Here is a 26864-nt window from a genome sequence, read left to right on the forward strand (position 1 = left end):
AAGCCCACATTTGGCAGCAACAAACACCCAGGGGGAGAGTGGAGGTGAGTGGGGCTTTGATGCACAGTCTTTAGAGAAGATATCCAAGTGGCCTCAAAACACATGGCCACCAATCATTAGGAAATGCAAATTAAAATCACAGTGAAATTTTGCCTCCTGCCCATTACTTCGGTCAGTACCGAACAGAAAATGCAGCTGTTGGTGGGGGTGTGGAAAGATGGGGCACTTGTGCAGTGTTGGTGAGGGTGTGGATAGATGGGGCACTTGTGCAGTGTTGGTGAGGGTGTGGAAAGATGGGGCACTTGTGCAGTGTTGGTGAGGGTGTGGAAAGATGGGGCACTTGTGCAGTGTTGGTGGGGGTGTGAAAGATGGGGCACTTGTGCAGTGTTGGTGGGGGTGTGGAAAGATGGGGCACTTGTGCAGTGTTGGTGAGGGTGTGGATAGATGGGGCACTTGAGCACTGTTGGTGGGGGTGAGACTGTCAAAAGATTTAATCCCAAGATTCTTCAAGAAAATGTGGTTTATCTACACACTAGAAAAATTTTCATCTGTAAAGAAGATTGAAATGATAACAGTTGCCAGAAAATTGATGAAACTGGAAATTTCGTGTTAAAAACAAATAAACAAAAAACAAGAGCCAGTCCCAGAAAGGCAAATGTGGCCTATTTTCTCTCCGTTGTGGTTCCTAGATTTCATATAGTTACATAAAACCATGTATGTGTTTATGACAAGAAGGTAGGAGTGAAGCTGTCTAGGGAGCAAAGAGATGATAAGAGGGAGAGAAAGGGGAGAGTAGGAGGGGGTGGGTAGAACATGCTTAATGTGCAATGTAAACGTGCGGGAAATTATCCTTAAGTAACATAGCGCCGCCTGCAGTTAACTACTCAATGAAAAACTTGAAACTATTAATAGATCTCCACCTGACCATTAATCCCACTTCCAGGTGTTTATCCAAAGGAATCTTAAGCAGGCCATTAAGAAGCATCTGCTCCCTACTGTTCACCATGCTGGTAACCATAGTGATGAGGTGGACGCAACTCAGACAGAGGGACTTCCCCCAAAGCTATCTGGCCTGGGTGGACCAGGAGCGAGCCACAGCATCCTCCCATACCTTACCTCTCCCTGTCGCTTTGGACGGCTGAGTGTGCCTTTGGCTTTTGATTGCTGTTTGGGGAAAGTTGTTCCACCTGGAGAGGCTAGCCTGACTTCCTTTAACCCAGGGAGAAAAACCCCTGGTTGAGAGTGGATTCTGCCAATTCTTATTTTTTATTTTTTATTTTGCTGGAAGTCCTCGCCCTCAGGACACGGCCTCTGGGTGAATTTTGCCGGTTTGTGGGGTTTATTTTGGCTCACGAAGCCAGATTAATCTTGAGTACAGTTCTTTTTGAATGTACCAATTCATCCATCACGGAGTTTGAATTTGACTTTGATTAAATGAAGTTCCTGAACTTCCTCCATGTGACCGGTGGAGGGCGCTCGGTCACCATGAGTTCTTTCGTTTTCTTTCTTTCTTTTTTTTTTTCAAGGGAGGCGTGAAACAAATTGAAACAACGTTGCTCTGGCCAAAATTTGTGGGTCTTCTAGTCTTTCTTCTTCCTTCCATCGTCTGTTCTCCCTTTAGTTTCTCAAGCCTCCCATTATTTAAACACCGGGCGGCACAGATGTGGGGACCTGAGTGCTGCCTCTGATCATGTTCTTTGAACACTATGCACCTCTTCCCAGGTGAATGCTATTTCTGCCAGTAACAGTCTCTCTAGCAAAGAGACCGGAGCAAAGCGCATTGACCTTCCTCCTCGCCCCCCGCCCCCACAGTCCCGGAAGCACAGAAAAGAGTTTGGTATTTTATATCAAATGCCCACTTTGAGCAGTCCCACCTTGGGATTCAGGGTTCCGCCCTGTGTTTGTTTGTTTGTTTGTTTATTTATTTATTTATTTGAGGGCTGGGGCAATAGCTGAGCTGATGAAGCTTTTCTGGCAAGCACAAGGACCCCGACTTTGATCCCTAGAATCCGTGAAAACCTGCCAAGCACAGCGGTCCATGCCTATGCTCCCTGCCCTGAGGTGGAGGCAGGAGGTGGGGGGGGGGGAGCGGGGAGAGGAGCGGGGGGGGGCTCCCTGGGGGGGGCTCCCTGGGGCTCCCTGCCTTAGCTGCACCCTGACTTTCAGAATGTGAGAGGTGCCTGAGAAACTGTGTGTGAGCAGCTGAGGCCCTTCAGCTTCTGTGTCCCCCTCCCCCACAATATGCATTTGTTTCTCTCCACCCCCCTCATCCCCATCCTCCACTCCACCCCCACTCCATCCTCCACCACCCCACTCCCCGCCAACACCCCCCTTCCCACCCCCACCCCCGTGGGCAGGAAGGGAGGGAGGGAGAGAATCTCATAAAATGATTTGCTTTCAGCAGTTAACTTGCTCCGGCCCCACAGAGAGCAACTGGGGGGGGGGGGGGCTGTTTAGAAAAAGCTGTTGTCAAATCTGGGAAGTATTTAGATTTTGACATTTGATAGTTAGAACTCATTTTCTACCCAGACCATCATGGAAGTTCTTTTGTTAAACAACTGAAAAGTGACTTAGATTTTTATTACTTCTTTACGGTGTTTCTTTTTTACGGTGTTTCTTTTCTCAGATCCCTAATGAGCCCTGCCCTCTTCCCCTATCCCCTCCCCCCCTTTTTAAAAAAAACCTTTCTTTCTTTCTTTCTTTCTTTCTTTCTTTCTTTCTTTCTTTCTTTCTTTCTTTCTTTCTTTCTTTAAGACATGGATTCTCTGTGTAGCCTTGGCTGACCTAGACTTACTTTGTAGAGCAGGCCTGGAACTCACATTGATCCGCCTACCTCTGCCTACTGACTGCTGGGATTAAAGATGTGCACCACCACGCCCAGCTAAAAAGATGTTTCTTTTCAGTGTGTTCCTGAGCTTTACTCCCACCCATGCTGCTCAAAACAAAGTGTTTAGCCAGGGCTTTTAAGTGGAAAGGTAACAACCAAAACCAAATCTCTTTTTTCAAATTATCCCTATTTGCAGATGATACGATAGTGTACATAAGTGACCCCCAAAATTCCACCAGAGAAAAACTGATAAACACCTTCAGCAAATTGGCTGGATACAAAATTAACTCAAAAAAGTCAATAGCCTTCCTATATACAAATGACAATCATGCAGAGGAAGAAATTAGGAAAACCACACCCTTCACGTTAGCCACAAGCAATATAAAATATATAGGAATTATTCTAACCAAGCAAGTGAAGGACTTGTTTGAAAAAAACTTTAAATCCCTGAAGAAAGAGATTAAAGATGACATGGGAAGATGGAAGGATCTCCCTTGTTCATGGATTGGGAGAAATAACATAGTAAAAGTGGCCATTTTACCAAAAGCAATTTACAGATTCAATGCAATCCCTATCAAAATACCTACACACTTTTTTTAAGACATTGAAAGATCAATCCTCAACTTCACATGGAAAAACAAAAAACCCAGAACAGCTAAAAAACCAATCCTATACAATGAAAGATCTTCTTGAGAAATCTCCATACCCGATCTCAAGCTGTACTATAGAGCAACAATAATTAAAACAGCATGATACTGGCACAGCAATAGGCTGGTTGATCAATGGGATTGAATCAAAGACCCAGAAATGAATCCACACACATATGGCCACTTGATTTTTGACAAAGAAGCCAAATCTATTCAATGGAAAAACAATAACATCTTCAACAAATGGTGCTGGTCTAATTAGATGTCTACATGTAGAAAAATGCAATTAGACCCATATTTATTATCATGTACAAAACTCAGGTCCAAGTGGATTAAAGACTTCAACATAAAATAAAACCAGAGACATTAAATCGGTTAGAGGAAAAAGTGGGGAAAGCCTGGAACACATTGACACAGGAGACAACTTCCTAAACAGAACACTAACAGCCCAGGCCTTAAGGCCAAAACCAAACGGTACCATTTAGGAAAACAAATGACATTTTATAAAAAGGAGCTTTGTTGGCAGAGAGTGGGCCTGTGGTGGGAAGGAGTGCTGCACAAACAGATGTCTTCTTCAATGTGGGTCATCCAGGACTGGATGCAAGTCATTTTTAGCATGACTGTGATGCCATTTAGAGTCTTCAAGAAAACCTGGCAGTCTACACATCTCACACAGCAGGACCCAAAGAGGCCGCTGTCAGTGGACTTGGTGTCCTGGACTTCCTGGCAGTAGGCTTGCCGTCTGTCTTGGCTCTGTGGCTACAAGGGCCCGGCACATGTAGGCAGCTACAGGCTGATCAGCTTTCCTAGTTCTTGTGAGTTCTACTGTTGCTTTTCATGGGCACACTCGCCTTACTGAGAACAGGGCTAGAGATCCGCCCCAGATCTGTGTCGAGTGTGTCTAGTCTCTTAATGTGCCTCAGCTGCTCCAGCTGCAAAATGAGAGGTAGAACTTTATTTTCTGTTGGGCTTGTCAGATGCCAGCTCCATATGATCTTCCCTTAGCCTATTCTTTCAGGCACTGTGTCCAGACTTAAAAACATCCATTTTTTGCTTTATGTATTTATGTGTTTGTCTATGTGAGTGTATGCACATGGTGTGTGGGTGCATGTGCTCACACACTTGCATGGTGGAAGAGGAGAACAGCATCGGGTGTTCCCTTCCCCTTCCCTCTCCCTCCCTCCTCTCTCTCTCTCTCTCTCTCTCTCTCTCTCTCTCTCTCTCTCTCTCTCTCTCTCTCTCCCTCCAGGGTCTCTCTGTGTAGCCTTGGATGTCCTGGACTCACTTTGTAGACCAGGCTGGCCTCGAACTCGCATCGATCCACCTGCCTCTGTCTCCCTGAGTGCTGGGATTAAAGGCGTGCGCCACCATGCCAGGCTCCTCTCTTTCCTTCACATTTTCTTGGCTAAACTGGAAACAATCAAGTCCCAGTGATGCCAGCAGAGGAGGGGGGAAGGGACGAGGCTCGCCCAGGTTGATTCCTCCCTCTTCCTACTCAGCTCCCCATCTCTTCCAGCTAGGCCTATCTTCTAAGGTTTCTAGAACCTTCCAACGTGATGCACCGGCTGTGAACCTAGGCTTTAGCCCGGGAGCCCATTAGGGGACATTTCACATTAAAACCATAGAATCAAAAGATAACCCTACCCAGACCTCTATTCAGAAACTTGCGAGATAACCCGGTGGGTGCAAACCCCCACTTCTTACCGTTGAGGGGCAAAGGAAAGTAAGGCCCCTCTGCACCCTGCTCTGTAAGGGAACGGGTCCTGGAAGATCTCTTGGCTCTACAGAGCCTGCATTCTTGCCTGTAATGAGTAAGCTATCCTGCTGTCTTTATTAAGGAAGAAATTAGTGAAAGAGAAGGTAGGTGGCAGTGCTGGTTAGTTTTTTGCCAACTCGCCACTAACTCCAGTCACCTCAGTTGAGGAATTACCTTCATCAGATTGGCCTGTGGGTAACTCTGAAGGGCATTTTCTTGACTAATGATTGATGCTGCGGGGGTGGAGGGGTGCAGTGGGGGTGGGAGGGAGCAGCTCACTGTGGGTGGTGCCACTCCATGAGCAGGTGGTCCTAGGTGGTATAAGAAAGTAGGCCGAGCAAGCCATGGAGGAGCAGGCGCGGGAAGCAGTGTTCCTGCCTCGGTTCCTGCCTCAGGGGTCCCACCTTGAGTTCCTGCCTCGGCTGCTGATGACAGTGTAACCTGTAAGTCAAAGAAGCCCCTTCCCCAAGCCCGGCTGTGTGTTTCACCACAGCAACAGAGAGAATGGAGGAGAACGGGGAAGCACTTTATGACTGGGGACTGCTGCGCACATCTCAGACATCACTCAGGGCCCTGCTGACTGGCTGGGCAGCCTCTGCCTCCGGGAACCAGCAATGTAAATTGGCCATTGTTTCCGGCAGGACCGCGGAGCCTCACCTTGTTAACTTCCTGTTCGGGTACATTCTGCTCCTCTCTCTCTTTTCTCATGTCAACAAAGCTATTATTTTGTGCACCGTTTCCCCGAAGGCTGGAAATTGGCCAGGGACACTGATAGGAAGCCAGATCTCAGTGCTGGTGTTGAGCCGAAAAGATGGGGTAACTGAAAAATCCAGCAGCCAGAACTGGGGTGAGGTCTTCAGGAAGTTAGTAGGTAGAATGGGTGTTTTACTTACTTATTTTTCATTTTTAAAAATTAGTTTTTAAAATGAAAAGGAAAAGAAAGATGGGAACCTTTACTCAAATGAATATTGGCTTCCAGGCTGTTTTTACAGAAATGTCAGCTGATGTTTCTAACCTTGGGTCCTGTGTTGCTTTGAGACCCAAGTCTTCGCAGGTATAAGGAAAGAAAGTCAGCTCAAATTAATAAAAATGATACACTGTGTCTCCTGAAAGCCCCATGTCCCTAGGACATCTCAGGATGTGGCCTTGGCCTTTCTACTCTTAGCTCCTCTCTTTCTTTCACTGATGGCTCCTTCAGCCTTGTATAAAAATAAAAATGAGAAATAAAATGTTTTAAAAAAGAAAGAAAAAGGAAAAAGAATCACAGACTGAGCAGCTTAAAACAAGAGAAATTTATTCTGCCACAGTCTGGAGGTTCAAAGTCTGAAATCAAGGAACCAAAGGTTGTTCTTTCTACAGGCACGAGGAGAGTGGACCCCAGAGAGCACACATTCGCCAGCTTGGCAAAAGGCTGCTGCCCTCATAGACCCTGCTGCTCCAACAGCTGCCTGGCAAGGAGCTGCTACGTGTGATGGTCTTTTTCAGTGTCTCAAGGATCACACGAAGCTGTCATCCTCCAAATACTTGCATATAGAGTTATACATTTCCTTTATTTAAAACCTTTATTTTTCCTGCTCTGGGTTGTATAGCATTTCCTGAGAGCTGCTAATCTCTCAGGGGGAAGGTTGACTCGTAAGCTCCCATGCCTACATGGTTTGAATGTGAACTGTCCCGACAGACTGATGTGTTTTCAGAGAAGTTTTAGAAGACATTGGAACCTTTGAGACATGAGCCTTGGCCAGAAGGGATGAGTCACTGGGGGTGGGCCTTTGAGAGCTGTGGCCCAGCCTTATGGTCCCTTTCTGTTTTCTGGTTGGTGTCACCAAATGATGTAAGTCTACAGCCTAACTGTATGACTTTTCTATTGTTCTAATGAAACACCACCTCCATTGCAACTTACAGAAAGAAGGGTTTATTTGTGCTTAGAGTTTGTTATGGTGGCAAAGTGTGTCAGCAAGCAGTAGGCACGCTGCCCAGGACTGGATGCGGAGACTCACATCTTGAGTTGCAAGCAAGAAGCAGAAAGGACAAACTTAAACGCTCAAAGCCGTCCGTCAGTGACATGCTTGCTCCAGCATAGCCATATCTCTTACCTCCTGACCCTCGCCAACCGGCAGCACCAACTGAGGGCCACCTGCTCCAATGCCTAATCCTGGGGAGAGGGGGAATCTCATTCCAACCACCTGTGACGGCTTGAAGGAAAATGCCCTTCACAGCCTCTTATGTTTCGCTTCTTGGTCCCCAGTTGGTGGAACTGTGTGGGAAGCATGAGGAGCTGTAACCTTGCTGGAGGGGATGTGTCATTTGTGGTGAGCTTTAAAGTTTCAAAAGACTTGAGCTCTCAGCCAGTCCTGTCACCATGCCTTCACCCGCCATTACTCTACCCCTCTGAAACTGTAAACCCAATTAAACACTTTCTTTTCTAGGCTGCGTTGGACATGGTGTTTTGCCACAGCAACAGAAAACTAAGACACTACCACAGTCTCCTATCCTTAAAACAAAACAAAACCCCACACGTTCTTTGCTCCTTAACTCTCTGCCTAGATTTTTCTCCTGTGCTGAATGAACTTTTCTAAGCTAAATTGTCTCTTTCATTAGTGTAAAAACCTTTGCCTTTCCAGACAGCTGTAGGCGAAGCCGAATATTGTATTGAAAGACTCTAGGACTGAAAGTGATGTAGTTATATGATCACAAAATGTTCACGCAACCTCCATCTTTGGGGATCAGTGACATGCTCTCCATGTCACATCTTAACAAGAACCACTGTGTTTCTGACGCCATCCTGTTTCTGGGCTGATCCCCTGCTGCCCCGCCCCCGCCTGTCTCTAGCGTTGGGAGAATGGTTCCATCAGCTTCGATCCTGAAGTAATTCTCCATATCATAATTTGGAGTGCTGTTATAATCATTAGATCCTTGAATGTGCCATCAGCTCTAATTTTACATGTTCCCTTTGTTTTATAGTTTCCTTTGTAGTAAATCTTGACCTTGACCTGTAACTTCTTCTACAGGGAGCTCTCTGCTGGCTTAGCAGCGCCGTGATCTCCTTTTCCATGCAAGAGAGCATGCACGGCTGCACCAATGCAGTACATGCCCTGTGCCCTCCATGCAAGAGAGGAAGGCTGCACCAATGCAGTACATGCCCTGTGCCCTCCATGCAAGAGAGGAAGGCTGCACCAATGTAGTACATGCACTGTACTCTCCATGTAAGAGAGCACGGCTGCCCCAATGCAGTACATGCACTGTGCCCTCCATGCAAGAGAGCAAGGCTGCCCCAATGCAGTACATGCACTGTGCCCTCCAGACTAGAGAGCAAGGCTGCACCAATGTAGTACATACCCTGTGCCCTCCAGGCTAGAGAGGAAGGCTGCACCAATGTAGTACATGCACTGTACTCTCCATGTAAGAGAGCACGGCTGCCCCAATGCAGTACATGCACTGTGCCCTCCATGCAAGAGAGCAAGGCTGCCCCAATGCAGTACATGCACTGTGCCCTCCAGACTAGAGAGCAAGGCTGCACCAATGTAGTACATGCACTATGCCCTCCAGGCTAGAGAGCAAGGCTGCACCAAGCAGTACATGCCCTGTGCCCTCCAGGCTAGAGAGCATGGCTGCACCAATGCAGTACATGCCCTGTGCCCTCCAGGCTAGAGAGCATGGCTGCACCAATGCAGTACATGCCCTGTGCCCTGCATGGTGCTGAGGGATGTAAGAACCAGACCCACAGCAGACCTGGCATGCATGTGATGGAGAGCCGTGGTTTAGTGGCCTTGAAGGGACAAGATGAGAGTACAGGCTGGATCCTTGAGGATGGGAGGAGGAGGAGGAGGGAGAAGAAGGGGGGAGAGAGAAAAAGATAGATGATAGATTGATTGATTTGAGGTTGGAAAAATGTGAAGAAGGAAGAGAAGTATCCAGAAGAGCCAGGATCCAGACATGAGGTGCAACGGCGGGACATGGTCTCTAGGATGAACTACTTAGTGGTTTTCTCTTCTTGAATTTTACTCAAAATCCAGTTCCAGGATGGATAAAGACACTCCAGCCTGGCTTACCTCTTGTGGGTCAGGAGAAGTGAGGGCATCTTTGGCAAGAAGCCCGTGAAAACCACTAGCTAGGAGGAAGGAGGCCCTGTACACTAGGGCAAAGGGCTCCTCCATGACCAAATGAGATGGTTTCAGCTTCTGGACTGGTAGGGCTATAACACTTGTAAGGATTTTTTTTTTTTCTAAGATGAGATGAATTTTTTTTCCTGTTTGCTGCTTTTATTATAAACCTCAGAGTTTTAAAAACAAGTTCTACTGAGACTTAAGCAGAGCGGTACTTAGTACTTAGAATAAAAGCACGAGAAAAGAGGGACAGTTTGTAGAGGTTTCAGCGGGTTCTGAAGCCCCCCCTCTTAAGATTTTATTTTCTTTCATACAACTTCATTTTCTGAGATTTGAAGAGAAATTTGCATAATTTTGTACATAAAGGCTGTAAAGTATGATGGGAAAAATTCATTTTCGAGTTGGAAGTGTTCATAAACTCAGTCTTCCTTCCTGGCCATCATTTTCTGTAAAATATGGAAATGACTGTGTCTGTCTGGAGGGCGGTTGGAAAGCTCACGGCTCTCGGTGCAGACGGAGCCTTTCCTAACAGCTAGCTGCCTTCTCCTCACTGAGTGTTTATGTGGCCACTTCTTCCCGTGAATCACACGGCCTTCCCTGTAATGAGTTAGAAACCCATTCTCGTCCCTTCAATTTTATTTTACTCTGCTTTGGAGCTCATGGTGGTAGCGAAATGGATGAGACAGCCAGACTCCATCCCCAGGTTCCTGTCACAAAGATACAACCATCTCTTCCTGGATGGGAGATGAGACAGTGTGTGTACCTGGTTGTCATAAACATCCCAAACCGGCACAGTGAGACGCAGTTAAGGGCAAAATGAACTCCGCCGTGGGTCTGAATCAAGGCTGGGAGCAAAGCCGTCAGGTTTTGAGGGTGAGTTTCACTGAGCAAAGGGAAAGCACATCTTACATCTAGGCTGTGATGGGTAGAAGTGGTCTGCCACTTTGCAGCTTAAATATTCGGAGATGCTTCTCTCCCTTTGCTCCACCTATCGCTCATGTGGAAATGCACCCATGGGAGGAGCCTTTCTGACCTTTAAATGGGGCTGGGACCTGAAGCTGGGAGGAGATGAGCAAGATGCTGTTTGCTGAGAGCTGCCGAGTGGGAGGAACAGCAGCAAAGGATGTTGGGACGTTGTGGTGAAGGACCCAGCCTTGGGAAACACAGGAAGCAGGCTTTCCCCAGCCTGGTGGAGAGACCGAAGAAGACACATGGAAGGCAGAGGACGGCCTTCACGAGGCAGGCTGAATTCCGGCACTGCCTTTTCCTCCTTGCTGGCCAACTCTGGAACATTTCTCAGGCTCTCTGAGTTTTCTATCTTTAAAAAAAAAAAAAAAATCAGGAGAGCATCTTTTATGGGGCTGTTGCTGCAAAGATTAAATGAGAGTGTCAAGTACTCTGGAGACATCTGAACACGCAGAACCATCCCATAAAACTACTTTGCAGTCTCTGTATTGCTGTAGAGAATAGGACATGTACTCTCAAATGCATTTGGAAACGTATATGCCAGTGCCGTGTGTGTGTGTGTGTGTGTGTGTGTGTGTGTGTGTGTGTGTGGTGGTGGCTTAAAGGTCTTGTTATGCAAGCATCAGGACCAGACTTAGGACCCCCAGAAGCCATGGAAATGGCACTGGGGTGTGGCGCCTTGAAAGGCAGAGACAGAGACAGAGGACTCCCCACCCCCCACCCCCCACAAATACCAGCAAGCTGGCTGGCAGTACTAGAAATGACAGTGAGCTCTGGGTTTGAGAGATGCTGCATCAATGAGTAAAGTGGAGGAGCCATCCAGGACTGTTCAGCCGTGGACTTCCACATGCATGCTGACACACGTACACCACACCACATGCACATGAAGAATGGAAAAAAATTTATAAAGTACATGCAAACATTTACCTCAAAAATGTAACTTAAGCTTTTCTTATAGATAATTGTGAACTATTATGAATTATGTGGTGATAATAGTGATGCTTATTGTGTGATAGCATGAAAGGGGGAAAAAAGCTCATAGTCCTTGAGCTCACAAAGATGTCAGTGTATTATATTTAGTATCTGAGGGGTTTGAGCAAGACAGTAAAGCTTGCTGAATTTCGATGTTTTATCCACACAGTAAAGATGGTAAACTGTGGTTTTTAGCATTTTAGGAAGATTACAAAACGACTAATGACAATTGCTTGGCATATGGTAAGCAATAAAGCCCAATTCTATGCCTTCTTGGTATTATACTGAGACCATTATTACCTGGTTACAGCTCATAGTTACCCAGAATATAGGATCTAAGAGTCTCACAGAGATAATAAAGAAGTGGTGTTACTTTCCGTATATGATAGGGTATGAAAAGATGAAAGCGAACCCAGCGGATGTTCACTTGAACACTGGCTCCTCTTCCAGCATCCACTGTAGGTAGGATGTGGGGATTGGCCCTGGATTTCTCAAATGGTGTGGACTCTCTATGCTATGTGCCCTGGCAGTGGCCCTGGGTCTACAGCCCAGCGATCTTTCCTGGTGTTCTCTTGGGAAGGTCCCTGGCCACAGTCAGCACTCAGGGAATAGAAGTTGCTCAACGAACACGCACATGGCTGAGATGAGAAACAAGAACTGTTTGACAATATTGGCTTTTAATTTTCTATGCTGAGCACATTGCGTGTGTGTGTGTGGTGTGTGTGTGTGTGTGTGTGTGAGTGTGCGTGTGGTGTGAATGTATGTGGTGTGTGTGTGGTGTGAGTGTGTGGTGTATGTGTGTGGTGTGTGTATGTGTGGTGGGTGTGTGTGTGTGTGCGCGCGCGCGAAGTCATGGTACAGGAAAGAAAGCAGTACCGTGGTGAGTTTTCTAGAGCAGGAGAATTATTAAAGGAATAAAACCTTACACGCTTGGGAAAGGAGATGGAGCAGGTGCGGGGAGGAGGGTGTAGGGCCAGGGAAAGGCCACTGGCTTTCTATAAGACAAGCACAGTGGACTAGCACAGAGCTCACGAGGAGCGTAGAAAGGCCTGCATCAGCTGGGCTGGAGAGGGGAGCGGGGCTGCTCGGTGGGTGGGCTAGTAGCTCCGCATATGCTTGTGCAGCAGGAATGGATGATGGTGACTGTACATGTTCTCCTAGGATGTAACCACGTCTCAAGCCCCTGCAACTACATTCCATCCAAAACTGTAACGTGCCATGGTGGTGGTATTCCACCTTCAGCCTTATTATACCCTTTCTTTTCTATCTTGTAATTTAAATAATACAACAGCAAGGCTAATAGGCTATGAACAAAACAGAGAACAGACACTAGCACAGCCGGGGATGGGGGAGAAAACTATGGGCTGATAAAGCCGCAATGTTAGCAGGCCCAAGTCTGACTTCCCCATGCACAGAAGGCCAGCTCAGCGTAGAGGTAAGATGTTGAGACAAGAAAGGCAACTTTATTCGGAGACGCTGGATGCTGCTGGAGACGCAGGCCTCTTGTCTCAAAGTCCGTCTTACCGCAGGTGGCTGAAGTGTGCTCCCAGGCACCTCGCTCTGTGTCTGGGCTGGCTGGTGCTGCACGCTTGCTCCCAATTGCCTAATCAAGAGACTGTTTTCGGTTCTCTGCATCCCGAGAACAAGCACCATTATTCCCACAGGCAGTTTTAGCCAGTGATTAGCGGGCCCACGTGTAGTTCTTGCATTTTAGCAAAGACACTGACAGTACTTAGGTGCCCCGAGGCCCACATTCTGATTGCCAGATCTGTGGGGAGGAAAGAACACAACCTCACTGCTCAGTCTGCATCTCCTACCAAGTAAGGAGAGCACTGGTCAGGACGGCCAGCCTTCGCTTCTGGAAGTGCTTAGGCAGAACTAGCCGAGTGCCATGGTTCTGTTCCCCTTTTCCGCTTCATGTTCCTGCGTGCTATGTGACGGCGCCCACTTTCAGTCTTTGCTATGCGGCCAGCTGTAAGTTAGCTGATACAATACACTGTGACTCAGTGTCCTCTCCACCCCGGCTTCCAGGAGGCCATCCAGCTGCTCTGTCAGGGCGCATGCTGAGTGGGATCCCGCAAGGCCGAGGAATTCTGTATCCTGAACTTGCCACGCCCTAGTCTGCTACAGATGACTTCCTAGGTTTGAATCAAGATACCGTGACGAACTAAGATGACCAATGAGAGCTTCTCAAGAGTCCAAAATATTGACCTGCGCAAGAGCGATGCAGGCAGGGCCGGTAAAGACACACGCACGCTAAGGATCTTTTCCAGTGAGAAGGAGTCACTTGCCCTCCCGTGGCGGCTCCAGTGCGTGATCTCTCACGGGGCCAAGAGGCTACATCAGTCGTCCCACGTGGGATCTGCCACAGGTGTATTGAATTCTCAGCAATGGGGGCAACAGAGACTCGCCATCACTTTTGTGATGCCTTCCGACTAATGATGCTGTTGGCCAAGGATGGGCGCAGTTGAAGTCAAGCTGTGCGCATGGTGATGAAGGCGCTCCTGTGGCCAGGCCTCTCTTCAGCGAAAGTGACGCAGAACTCAGCATCTCCACACATCTGTGCAGAAAGTTCCGTCTTTGGACCTCCTCCCAGTAACTATTTGGTCACTATTAAAAAAAAATCATCTGCCTTGAACGTAAGACCCCGTTGCTGAAGACACCATGCGTTTTGGACACAGGACTTGTAGGAATCAAGCTGGAAGGACCCCAAATGGCCTTATCTAGTGCCAGGTAAACAATTCCCTAAGTCTGTTGGCTTTAACAATTTTAATTCACTTGCTTCCTGTAGCTCATGAGTTCGGAAGGGTACAGCCTGGACAGCTTACTTCTTGCCCACGTGGTCTGGGGCGGGAACGCTGAACCCTTCCACATAGCTTGACTGGGGTCATGGCTCTAGGTCCTCTGTTCTCCCCACAGCCTCGGCCTGTCATCCCGTCGTGTCTAAATCATCCTCCCAGCCCCGAGCTGAACTTCCATGGTAGGTTAGGCCTCCTAACAGCAAAAATATAGACATAATTGGTCTGCTTAAGACCCAGGCCAGGAGGTGACTCAGAGCCATCGTCACCGTATTCTAATGCTTGTTAAGGGTCATGGTTGTTTGGGAACCTCGGGAGCTGACTGCTATCTATACACTTAAGACCCCATGTCTGTGGGATCTACATCCTCAGAATCAATCAATTGTGAATGGAAGATATTTGAGACAAAACTGTGCCTATCCCGAACATGTTTGACCTATTTACTTGTCATTAGTCCCTGAAGAGCAGGGAGTAACAACTGTTTCTACTGCATCGACATTGCGTCAGGTGCGTCAGGTGTGCTAAGTAACCTAGAGACCGCCTAAGGGATGTTTGTGGGTTATATGCAAATGCCATGCAGTTGTATGTGTGAGGCACGGTGAGCCTCTGCAGCTCTAAACATTCCAGACCGTTCCTTCTCAGATACTGAGGGTCAAGTGTATATACTTTCAGAATATTTTTTAAAGCTATATTAATTTATTACTTTATAGTGCTTGGTGCTAGAAGTTGAGAATGAATCTCCCTGGGCTTCAATCAAGGTGTCAACAGGGCTGCATTCTTTTGAGATGAAACTCTTTTAAAAATAACATTTCATTACTTATATACCATTCCTAGTCTAAAAATTCTATAACCCACAATTTACAGACAGAGGTGTAAGTTATTTGGCCATATTGAGAGGTTTTTTTTTTTTTCCCCTGTCAGGCTACAGAAATACACTGGTAGAGGTGGCTACCAGGAAAAGATGAAGTCATTCTCTTTACTGTCTCTTGGGATTGGCACTGGAGTAGTAGATGAATTGTCTCCAGACAATCACTTTAGTGTTTTCACTAATTTATTATCATCAGATTCTAGAATAAACTTGTTTGCCAACTTATTGGCCTTCATTGGATATCCTAAAGTACTGGGCACCGTTTTCAAACATGCCCCATATGATTTTCCTTTTCTTCATTTCTTTTCACTATGAAGCGTATGTCTTTTATTGTGTATATAGTGCATTTGTGTTTATATGTGTATATATGGTGTGTGTGTGTATGATGTGTGTGAATGCATGTGTATGGTGTGTGTAAGTGTGTGTGCGTGGTATGTATATACATGTGTGTGTATGGTGTGTGTGTACATGTGTGTGTATGGTGTATGTGTGCATGTGTGTATGGTGTGTGTGTACATGTGTGTGTATGGTGTATGTGTGCATGTGTGTGTGTGGTGTGTGTGTGTTTGCATGTGTGAGTGAGCAGCATATCAGGACATATTCAGGTGCTGGTCTCTGCCTTCGCCCTTGGTGGAGAGAGGGTCTCATCGTGGCTGCGTTTAGCACAGATAGATGCCTATGAACTTATTGCCACAGGCGTGCTGGGATTGCAGATGCTCAGGGCATTGCATTTGGCTTTTATGTGTTTGTAAAACCAAGTCCTTTAGCTTGTGGAGCAGCCACAGAGAGCCATCTCCCAGACTTTTCCTTTATTGCCCCACCCCCATGGTTTTTCTAGTACAGGGTTTCATGTAGTCTTATACTTAACACATAGATGAAATTGGTCACGAACTTCTGACCCTCCTGTCTCTACCTCCCAAGTACCCAAGTACCCAGACTATGGGTCCATTTCTCCTTCAAACCACCACATTTGGTTGGATATGGAGGAACTCATCCATAGAGTCAGCCTAGAGTTGCTGCTTGCATCTGATTCCTGATTCCAGAACTCTTTAATGGCGGTAGTGATCCTGTTACCCTGAAAGTGTTTCAACAGCCAAGGAAAATGAGACATCGGGAGCCAAGCTGGTTTAAAGAGAACAGAATAAAGCTGTATTTCTGCCCAACATAGTGTTTTACTTACTGCACTGTCTAAAGACTGCCCCCTTTATATACTTTCTTTCATTTTTATTATTTTTGGATAATTTCATACTTGTATTTAATGCGTTCGGATTATTCTCATCTCTCCCCTCTCTTACCTTCCTTTCACACATGTCAACCTCCCCTCCCCCTACAGGTCACCTTCCCACGTTCACATCTTTTTATTTTGTTTTCTGATCTCCCCCTGTCCCCCCCACCCTCTATCCAATGCGGTCTGGTGGGCGTGCCAGTGGGTACATTCTGAAGACATTGGCCCTTTCAGTAGCCAGTAGTTCAGCAGGGAAGGGTAGGCTGTGGGCATGCCATGAAGGGCAGCCATGCACGGCTGGCTGTGGGCAGGTCTACTCTTGTACAGGCAGCTAGTCTTCAGTCTTGTCTTCAGGCGACTCCTGCTGCTGCGAGCTAATGACTGCAGTGGCTGCCCTGCTGTGCACACTCACCAGTGGGTGAGGGTTGCCTGTTCTGCACACCTTTGCCTGCTTATGTTCTTATGGTTTTTCGGTTTTGTTTTGTTTTTTGTTTTTTGTCTTTTGATGATAGCCAATCTAACTGGGGTAAGGTGATATCTTATGGTTTTGATTTGCACTTTATTTATATAATTAATAAAATCGTTAGATTTGTTGACCATTTGGATTTCCTTTTTTTGAGAAATATCTGCTCATGGACAGGGTCTTGTGCATTCTAGGTGTGGTCTCTCTATTGAGATGCATCTGCTGTCTCCCATTTGTGCACGAGTACATGCAACAGTGTGTGTGTGTGTGTGTGTGTGTGTGTGTGTGTGTGTGTGTGTGTGTGAAGTTCACCCCTATATGCATGCATGGAGGGTAGAAGTCAATGTCTGGTGTCCTCTTCCAACTTTCTCTGCATTATTTTTAAGGGTCTCTCTGTAAGCTTTAAGCCCACTCTTTCAGCTACACTAGCTGATTAGCAATGGGATCACCTGTGTCTGTCTCCGCTGCCCCGCTCTGCCGTCACCATTGCCTGGCTGACACAGGGATGCTAGGCGTCTGAACTCGGCTCCTCGTGCTTGTGGCAGCAAGTCCTTTATCCTCAGAGCTCCTCATTTTCCCATTTAAAAATGACAACTTAATAGTGTATATTAATTATACAGAATGATGGGATTCCCTACGACAGTCTCATGCCTGGGGGTCTTACACTTTGATCTTATCCATCTGCATTTACTTCTTACTCTCTTTTATGGCTTTCCTTCCTGTTCTCAAATAGCACGCTCTCGGCTTTTAGCAGTATTTGTTTAACAGCCATATATGATTCTATATATGAGAGAAGCCATGTGGTATTTGCTTGTTTGCTCCTACCTTATTTAACATAATACTTTCTAGTTCTATGCATTTCCCTGTACCATTTAGCCACTTACAAAAGACATTTACCTATTTATTTTACGTGTGTGTGTGTGCTTGAATGTATGAATGTACTTGAGTGCTGGTACGTGTGGAGGCCAGAGGACGGTGCTGAATGCCATAAAACTGGCGTTATGGGCAGTAGTGAACAGCCTAAACTGGGTGCTGGGAATGGAACCTGGGTTCTTTTTAAGAGCAGCAAGTGTTCTTAACCACTGAGCCATCTCTTCAGCACACCAGTTGCCCATGTTCTCATTAATTAATTAATTAATTAATTAACATTACATCCCAATCACAGCTTCCCCTCCTTCCTCTCAGCCCCTCCCTCTCATCCCCCCCCCTTTCTCCTCCTAGAAGGGGAGGCCTCCGATGGATATCAGCCCACTTTAACTTATCATGTTGTAACAGGGCGAGGTGCATGCATCATCTTCTATTGAGGCCTGACAATGCAGCCTGATTAGGGGAAAGGGATCCAGAGGCAGGCAAGAGAGTCAGAGACAGCCCCCACTCCTGCTGTTAGGGGTCCCACATGAAGACCATGCTGCACATCTGTTAAATATGTATAGGGGCCTAGGTCCCTCCCAGGCATGCTCTCTGGTTGAGCCTGAGTCTCTGTGAGTCCCTATGGGCCCAGGTTGGTTGATTCTGTAGGTTTTCTGGTGGTGTCCTTGACCTCTCTGGCTCCTTCAACCCTCCTCCCCCAGTATTCCCAGAGCTCTGCCTAATGTTTGGCTGTGGGTTTCTGTGTCTGTTTCCATCAGCTGCTGGGTGAAGCCTCTCAGAAGACACTTATGCTAGGCATTGTCTGCAAGTACAGCAGAATATCATTAATAGTCTCAGTGGTGGGTTCTCTCTTATGACATGGGTCTCAAGTTGGGACAGTCATTGGTAGGCCTTTCCCTCAATTTCTGCTCCTTCCTTATCACTGCACATCTTTGTTTGTTTTTTGTTTTTTTGAGACAGGGTTTCTCTGTGTAGCCTTGACTATCCTGGAACTTGCTTTGTAGACCAGGCTGGCCTCGAACTCATAGAGATCAGCCTGCCCCTGCCTTCCTCCCAAGTGCTGGGATTAAAGGCGTGTGTCACCACACCCGCCTTGCACATCTTATTGGCTGGAGAAATTGTGAGTCAAAGGTTTTGTTGCTGGATTAGCATCCCTATCCTGCCATTGGAAGACCTGCCTAGTTACAGAAGGTGACCATTTCATATTCTGTATCCCCTATTGCTAGGAGCCTTAGCTAGGGTCACCCTTACAGATTCCTGGGAGTTCCCATTGTTCTGGGTTTCTAGCTTATCCCAGAGATGCCACCCCCCAATTCTAGTTCTCTCTCCCTCTGTCCTCACCATACTTGATCCCTGCTATTTCCCTCCCTCCCCTCTTTCCCACCCAGTGCCCTCATTCCATCTACCCCAGATATCTACTTTATTTCCCCTTCTCAATGAGATTCAAGCATGCTCCCTTGGGCACTGCTTGTTACTTAGCTTCTTTGGGTCTGTGGATTGTAGATCGTTACTCTGTCCTTTATGCCTAATATCCACTGATAAGTGAGTACATACCATGTGCGTCTTTCTGGTTCTTTTCTAGTTCTATCCATTTGCCTGCAAATTGCATGAGTTCATTGTTTTTAATAGCTGAGTAATATTCCATTGTTTAAATGTGCCATATTTTCTTTATCTATTCTTTAGTTGAGGGGCATCTAGGTTGTTTCCAGTTTCTGATTATTATGAACAAGGCTGCTATGAACATAGTTGAGCAGGTGTTCTTGAGATATGGTGGGGCATCTTTTGGGTATATGCCCAGGAGTGGTATAGCTGGGTCTTGAGGTAGCACTATTCACAATTTTCTGAGAAAGCACTAGATTGATTTTCAAAGTGGTTGTACAAGATTGCACTCCCACCAGCAGTGGAGGAGTGTTTCTCTTGTTCTACATCCTCTGCAGCATGAGTGATCACTTGAATATTTGAACTTAGCCATTCTGATCGATGTAAAATGGAATCTCAGGGACATTTTTATTTGAATTTCCCTGATGATGCCCCTAAGGATGTTGAATATTTAAGTGTTTCTCAGCCATTTGATATTCCTCTGTTGAGAATTCTGTTTAGTTTTGTACTCCATTTTTAAATTGGGTTATTTTGTTTGCTGGTGTTTAATTTCTTGGGTTATTTATATAGTGTGGATATTAGCTCTCTGTCAGATGTAGATCTGGTGAAGATCTCTTCCCATTCTGTAGGCTGCCATTTTATCCTATTGATTATGTCATTTGCCTTGCAGAAGCTTTTCAGTTTCATGAGGTGCCATTTGTTAATTGTTGATCTTAGAGCCTGAGCTGCTGCTGTTCTGTTCAGGAAGTTGTCTCCTGTGCCTATACATTCCTGGCTGTTCTCCATTTTCTCTTTTATCAGATTTAGTGTATCCAGTTTTATGTTAAGGTCTTTGATTTACTTAGATTTGCTTGAGTTTTCTGCAGAGTGATAGATATGGATCTATTTGCATTCTTCTACATGCAGACATCCAGTTAGACCAGCACGATTTGTTGCAGATACGTTCTTCTTCTTTTTAAAAAAATCACTGTATAGTTTTGTCGTCTTTGTCAAAAATCAAGTGTCCATAGGTTTGTGGGTTTACTTTTGGGGCTTTTATTCGATTCCATTGATCAACCTGTCTGTTTTTATGTCAATACTATGCAGTTTTTATTACTATTTCTCTGTAGTACAGCTTAAAGCCAGAGATGATGATACCTCCAGACATTCTTTTATTGTGTAGGGTTGTTCGAGCTATCCTGTGGTTTTGTCTTTCCATTATGAGGTTGAATTTTGTTCTTTCAAGATCTGTAAAGAATTGTGTGGGTATTTTGATGGGAATTTCATTGACTCTGTAGAGATTGTTTTTGGTAAAATGGATATTCTTACTATGTTAATCCTATCTATCCATGAGGAGAGAGAGAGAGAGAGAGAGAGAGAGAGAGAGAGAGAGAGAGAGAGAGAGAGAGAGAGAGAAATGGGGGCTGTGAGAAGAACACTTGGAGGAGATAGTTGGAAGAGGAAGAGAAGGCTCTTGATGCATTTACTGTTGCTACTCCTGACAATGGAGATTAGTATTGTCCCAAAGAATCTGACAACCATAAACAGCAGGAAGTAGCCAAAAAGAAGATGCCCATTTCTTTCCCTAACCATCTTCCTTTCTCACCTGGTATAGGAAGGGATTGAGGTGGGGAAAGGAGAAAGAGATATAAGAAATCAACATATAAATAGATTAAAAAATACACCTAAGGAGTATATAAATTTTCTTGTTTTGTTGAGACTTACTTTATGTCCAAGTATATGGTCAATATTGGAGATTGTTCCATGATGTAAGAAGGTTCATTCTTTTGGGTTTGGTTGAAAAGTTCTGTAGATATCTGTTAGGTCCATTTGATTCATAATATCTGTTCGTTTCATTATTTCTCTGTTTAGTTTCTGTCTGGGTGACCTGTCCATTGGTGAGAGCAGTGTTAAAATCTTACACTATTAATGTGAGGGGTTAGATGTGTGATTTAAGCTTGAGTATTCAATATTGAGACTTCATCTTGATGGCTTTTTCCTTTGATGAGCATGAAGTATCCTTCCCCATCTCTTTTGATTAATTTTGGTTGAAAGTCAATTTTATTAGATATTAGAATGGCTACTCCAACTTGCTTCTTGGGTCCAAACGCTTGGAAAGTCTTTTTCTAGCCTGAGGTAATCTCTGTCTTTTTTTTTTTTTTTTTTTTTTTTTTTTTTTTTGATGAGGTGTGTTTCTTGTATGCAGCAGATCTTGTTTTCATATCCATATTATTCATTCTGTTATTCTGTGTCTTTTTATTGGGTAATTGAGTCCATTGGTGTTGAAAGATATTAATGACCAACTTTTGTTAAGTCCTATTTTGTTGTGGATGGTAGTGGTGGTTTGTGTGTGTGTGTGTGTGTGTGTGTGTGTGTGTGTGTGTGTGTGTATACTTCCCATTTTGTTTTGCTGGTGTGGAGTTTTTTTATTTCCTGTGTTTTCTTTGATATAATTAACCTTCATACATTGGAGTTTCCCTCCTAGTATCTTCTATAGGAATGGATTTGTAGGTAGATATTGTTTTAATTTGGTTTTGTCATGGAATGCCTTGTTTTCTTCATCTATTGTGATTGAAAAATTTTCTGGGTATTGTAGTTTGGACTGATGTCTGTGGTCTCTTAAAGACTGCAAGAGATCTGCTTAGGATCTAGCTTTAAACTTCTTTATTGAGAAGTTGGGTGTAATTCTAATGGGTCTGCTTTTATATGTTATTTGGCCATTATACCCTGCGGCTTTAAATATTCTTTCTTTGTTCTGTACATTTAGTGTTTTGATTATTATGTTTTGGGATGATTTTACTTTTTGGTCCAATCCATTTTGTGTTCTGTAACTTTTTGTACATTTATAGGCATTTCTTTCTTTAGGTAGGGAAATTTTCTTCTATGATTCTGTTGAAAATATTTTCTGGGCCTTTAAGCTGGGAATCTTCTTCTATATGTATTATTCTTAGGTTTGACAGGGGAAGGAACAGGATGGTGTGGGACAGGGTGGGTAATGAATACCCAATTGCCCTTTTTAAATTAGATATTCAATACTGTTCTGAGTTCTTTATGTGTTTTGAATATTAATCTCTTCTCAGATGGAAACTATGCAAGCATTCCTTTTTCAGTCTCTACAACTCCTCGTTCTGTTGACTGTCTTCTCAGTGTGATCAGATCCAGCCACCCGACTGAGTATAGATCCAAAGGAAATGAACCTGGTGTGTCAAAGAGATGCTTCTGCCGGTGCACATTGCTGTGCTGCTCTTAATAGCTAAGATAAAGAATCATCCTTTACAGATAAATGAATAATTTGCATATGTATGCATATATGCACAATGGGATACTGTGGAGTTATACAAGAATGGGAGACTACCATGGAGGGGAAATGGCTGTGTGCTTTGTGAAGTGAATTAAGCAACACACACACACAGATGCTAGACATCATCTGCATGTGCCTTACTGATCTGGAGGCTAGGAAGGGGGAGGCAAAGGGAAGAGGGCAGGTACTTACCAGACTGCAGTTAGAAACAAGTTCTAGTATTCTACTACTGCAGACTACAGAGACTATAGATTATAACACCCTGTTATGTATTCTATTAACAGCCAGAAGAGAGGTGGTCAAAGTCTCTGCTTCAACAGATTATTCATTAAGATATTTTGAATGAATTTTTTTTTAACACCAAAGCTGTCATTTGCTCTTAGAAACCATTTTTTTCCCCCTGCACGGGGTCCAGAGAACCCTGAGTGAGGGAATTCCTGTTGGATGATTCAAATTACTCCCAGGTTTCTGGTTAGTGACAGGGATGGAGAAACCTGGCTCCTACCGAGTTCAGTAGAGTCTGGTACTTTGGTTGTTTTCGCAACCTCGTTCATTTACCTCAGAGGCCTTTTTCTTTTAACCATAAAACCCATTAAGAGTTCCCAAAACTCAGCTAGTTTCCAATTGCTGTTTTTTTTCATAGATGCTCCAGTGACCTGAGAAAACACATTTCACAGGGCATTTTAAACACTATAAAGCAAAGGGGCCAATTTTCTAGAGAGTAGACAAGCAAGTGTTGCTGGGGTGGCCACCAAGGCACTGGCTGACAGAGAGAAAAGTGGAGTCTGGTTGAGGCTCACCTGGTTTCAAGAACCAGGAGGTGGATGGAGGCTTTGCTGTTGGTAAAGCCTTTGTGAAGCAGAAAAGCACTATCTGGGTTATGAAATGCTTAATGTACACACAGTTAAGGATGAGTTACCTATCAGTATTTCTAACCCACCAGCAAGAGTACGAAGAGTCTTACTTATTTTGCTTTTTCCTTTAAGAAAGAAACAGATTTTAGACTAAGTAGCATGGGAAAGTTTTCAGGCTCCAGATGTTCAGTAGAGCACAAGGACGTCAGGTGTCTTTGAAGGTAACATTGTTTCTTCACTGGCTGAACTCCAGTGGTGCAGGGACATTTTACTTTTCATTGTGGAGAGAGCTAATTATGAAGAACTCTTGAGACTGTTATTGTTATACGAAACTGTGCCCTCCACCCTCGACTCAGAGCTGGAAGCTCTGACCTTCATTGTGACTGTGTTTGCAGATGGGCTTTGCAGGAAGTAATTAAGAACAGATACAGTCACAACTGGGGAGCCCTAATCAGGTAATATGTCTTTGTAAGGAAAGAGAGAGTTGGTAAGGGGCTTGCTGTCAAGTCTGACAATCTGAGTTTGATCCCTGGAACCTACACAATGGAAGGCGAGGATGCACTCTAGAAAGTTGTCTTCTGATCTGCAGGTGTGCTGTGTCACATGTGCTCCGCCCATCCCCCCAACACAAACAAGTCATTAAAAGAGAATAGGAAGAGGCCAGAACTCTATGTACTGTACAAGAGCACAGGGGGAAGCTGGCCATCTCTGAGCCAAAAGAGGCCTCAGATGAAACCTATCGGGTGCCATCTTGATCTTGGAATTTCCAGCTTGGAGACCTGTGGGAAATAACCTTGGGTTGTGTATGCGGCCCAGGCTGCTTCTGCATTCTGTTTAGCAGTCTAGGCAGACTAGCATAGCTATTGGGCTCCAGCGTTCCTTGAGAGCTAGAACAATTATGCTGCTGGTTCAGTTGTTTCATTCATCTATCTAATCTGATGTTCCTTCACGTAGTTAGAGAGCCACAGACCTCATCCACAAAGGCATAGAGATGGTTTATTGCACAGCCTGAGAGCACAGGTTGCCCCCAGTTCCATGTCCTAGCAGAGTGATAGCTTCATGATTTAAAAATATTTTTTTTTTAAACCAGACTGTCATTTTTTTTTGTGTATGTGTGATTTTTATTATTACTAAATTTCTTTGGGCATGATTTTCAATTAAATATTCTATGAATTTTTGTTCATTTGCACAGGAGAGGTCTCCCAGCCCAGGACTTAATAGAGCCAGGACCTCTTGTTGCACACCATGCTCGGGGGTGGGGGGGGTCAATTAGAAGCCCAGCTGTGGCACACACCCTCCGTGTGACCTTTGAGGTCTGACTATATGCAGTCAGAGAACTTTTCCTGGCAAGTGTGGGAGAAATCTCCTCCCTGCGCTGTAGTCTCTGGAGGGAGGTGTTATGAAGGACTCAGCACCCCAGCTCTGCAGACACACAGACACATGAACAGCGCCCCCCATCCCTCTGCCCCCCCACTCCACCATTCATATCTTGTTTCTAGCAAGATCCTGGTGATGTGGCTGAGGATCCTTGAGACATCCGGTGCTGAGGCTGGGGACTGCCTGGGATGCTTTTCTTTGCCCTTCACTCTGACTCAGTGCTTCTTACTCTTCACCCATCCCCAGGGAACTGGAACTCAGAGTAACCCTTTCCTTTTCCAGTTCCGGAAATGAAGTCCAGGAAGGCTAGAGCTAGGGGAAGGACAGAACAAGGAAAGAATAGTCCAAAGGGGTAGGGAAGTCAGACCAGGGGGTACACAGAGACTGTGGGCTGTGGTGAGAAGACCCCAAGTTGGGAGCCTGTAAAAGGTACTTTTATTCGCCTGTTTTCAATTGTCTGGGAGGCTTACTGCCTCCTTCTGCTAACCTAGGCCTAGTCCTGGAGTCTTCCAGCCTCCGTACAATCTAATTTAGGTCTAGAATGTTTTCAGCCTCTGATACTTGCTGCTTAATAAACTCACCTTTCTTGCTTTTTTTTTTTTTTTTTTTTTTTAACTTTCCTGTTTTTAACTGAGCTCAAAGCTGGCTGGTTCAACTCAGCTGTTCTGGCTCAAAAATCCTCTCCCAGCTGACTTATTCAATCTGGTTTTTCACTGAGCCGTCGAATTGCTCTGCTTGGCGTCAAACTGACTTCAGCAATCTACTCCAATCTTCTGGCTCCTCTCTCATTCTCTGGCTTGTTTGGTCTTCACTGAGTTCTCTGTCTGCAACCCATCTCTCTTTTACTGTCCTGGTAAAACTGCCTCCTCCATTTCTGCATTGGCCCTTTAAGTAGCTCCCCTTTCCAACTCTTAAAGTCCCACCATCTTCCATGAGTGCCAAGCCTTAAACACATGGGCCTAGGTGGTGCTGGGACACCCTATGGCCCTACTGCTGGAGTCACAGGTCTGGGTTTAAAACTGCTTCTATGGTGTTCCTGCCCAAGTGTTGCGGAATTCTCTCCAAACACAACATGGCAGTCTTCTTCTTGAACTCTGAGTAGCTGTGGCCACTTGAAGGAACTCTGTAAAGATTAGGCCCCATTAACTTTGCATCACGGAGGAAGTAGGGACTTCCTCAAGCTCCCCTCAAATCTATAGAGGTAACAGCTCCCGGGGAGAAAGTGTACAAGGTTCTGACGCTCCCTGAGATTCACAGGTGTGTAGTGGAGGCTGTAGGGAAGGTGTTTTTCTTCAGTGGTATAGCTGCCAGGAGGTGCCCATGTTCCCCTAAGGACCTAACTTAACACATTGTTTCAACAATCTAGCCCTGGAAGGATCTCCTCAGGGTGTTATTGGGGCCAGTTGCTTCTCTTTCCAGGTGGCCCTGCTTTCCTGAACTCCATATTCCTCATCTTGTAAGTTTAGCAAAGCAGGCTGAGTAGAGGATGTATCCTCCCCCCAAGCCCCTCCCAGTGGGGCACTTAATGCCTGGCTCCATCATGTGCTTTTAACTTCTGTCCTATGATGCTTAGAGAGCAGAGGTAAGATTGGTGTGAAATCCCAGTCCCTAAAAACATCACGGCAGCATCTTCAGAGGGAGCCAAGCCAAGCTCTGCTGGAAGAAGAGCCCACAGGGCCCCTTTTCTGGAGGTGGTAGCCTCTCTCCCTGCTCCTCAGGGTGGCATCATAGCTCTAACCCCCACAGGTCATGCTGCAGCTGCATAACTCAAGGACTGTTGTGAGATTTGCCTCTGTCTTCATCCACCGTCAAAGTTCATGTTAAGTTTAATCAGGGACGGTGAACAAGCAAGAAGCTCCTAATATATAGTTTAGGAAGTCCACTGCCCAGAGGAGGAACCAGTCCCAGCACTGTGACATTCACCAAAAGGGGAAAAGCAATTAATGGCTTAGACTAGCAAATGACTTGATGTAATCACACTGCTCATGACACATGGGCCAGAAAAATTAATTTAAAAGACGTTTCCTTTCTTCTGGGTAGATGTCAAAGGGAAAATATTAATACAATTAAAACAGTGAAGGCATCCTCTTGGGGCACTACCTGGTCGGCTCTGAATTGCTGTCTGTAATAGAGGGAGAGCCGAGTAAAGGAACTGCTTGAAACTGACTTGCACCGAGCAAGTGATTATTTAGTGCCTACCATTTGCCTTGAGTAACCTCCAATCAAGAGCAGATAAAAAGGACGGATGCAAAACTCTAT

At 45.4% G+C, this 26864-nt stretch overlaps 1 long non-coding RNA gene across 1 annotated transcript; it reads left to right on the plus strand.

Moving 5' to 3' along the window:
- Positions 1 to 5523: 5523 nt before the first annotated feature.
- On the plus strand, positions 5524 to 7659 carry LOC311608233. The gene is made up of 2 exons (XR_014782871.1): positions 5524 to 5907; positions 6590 to 7659. It is a non-coding gene; the product is annotated as an uncharacterized lncRNA (long non-coding RNA).
- The last annotated feature ends 19205 nt before the right edge of the window (positions 7660 to 26864 follow it).

Source organism: Acomys minous, assembly GCF_964271855.1.
Source record: "Acomys minous genome assembly, chromosome: 11".
NCBI lineage: Eukaryota > Metazoa > Chordata > Mammalia > Rodentia > Muridae > Acomys > Acomys minous.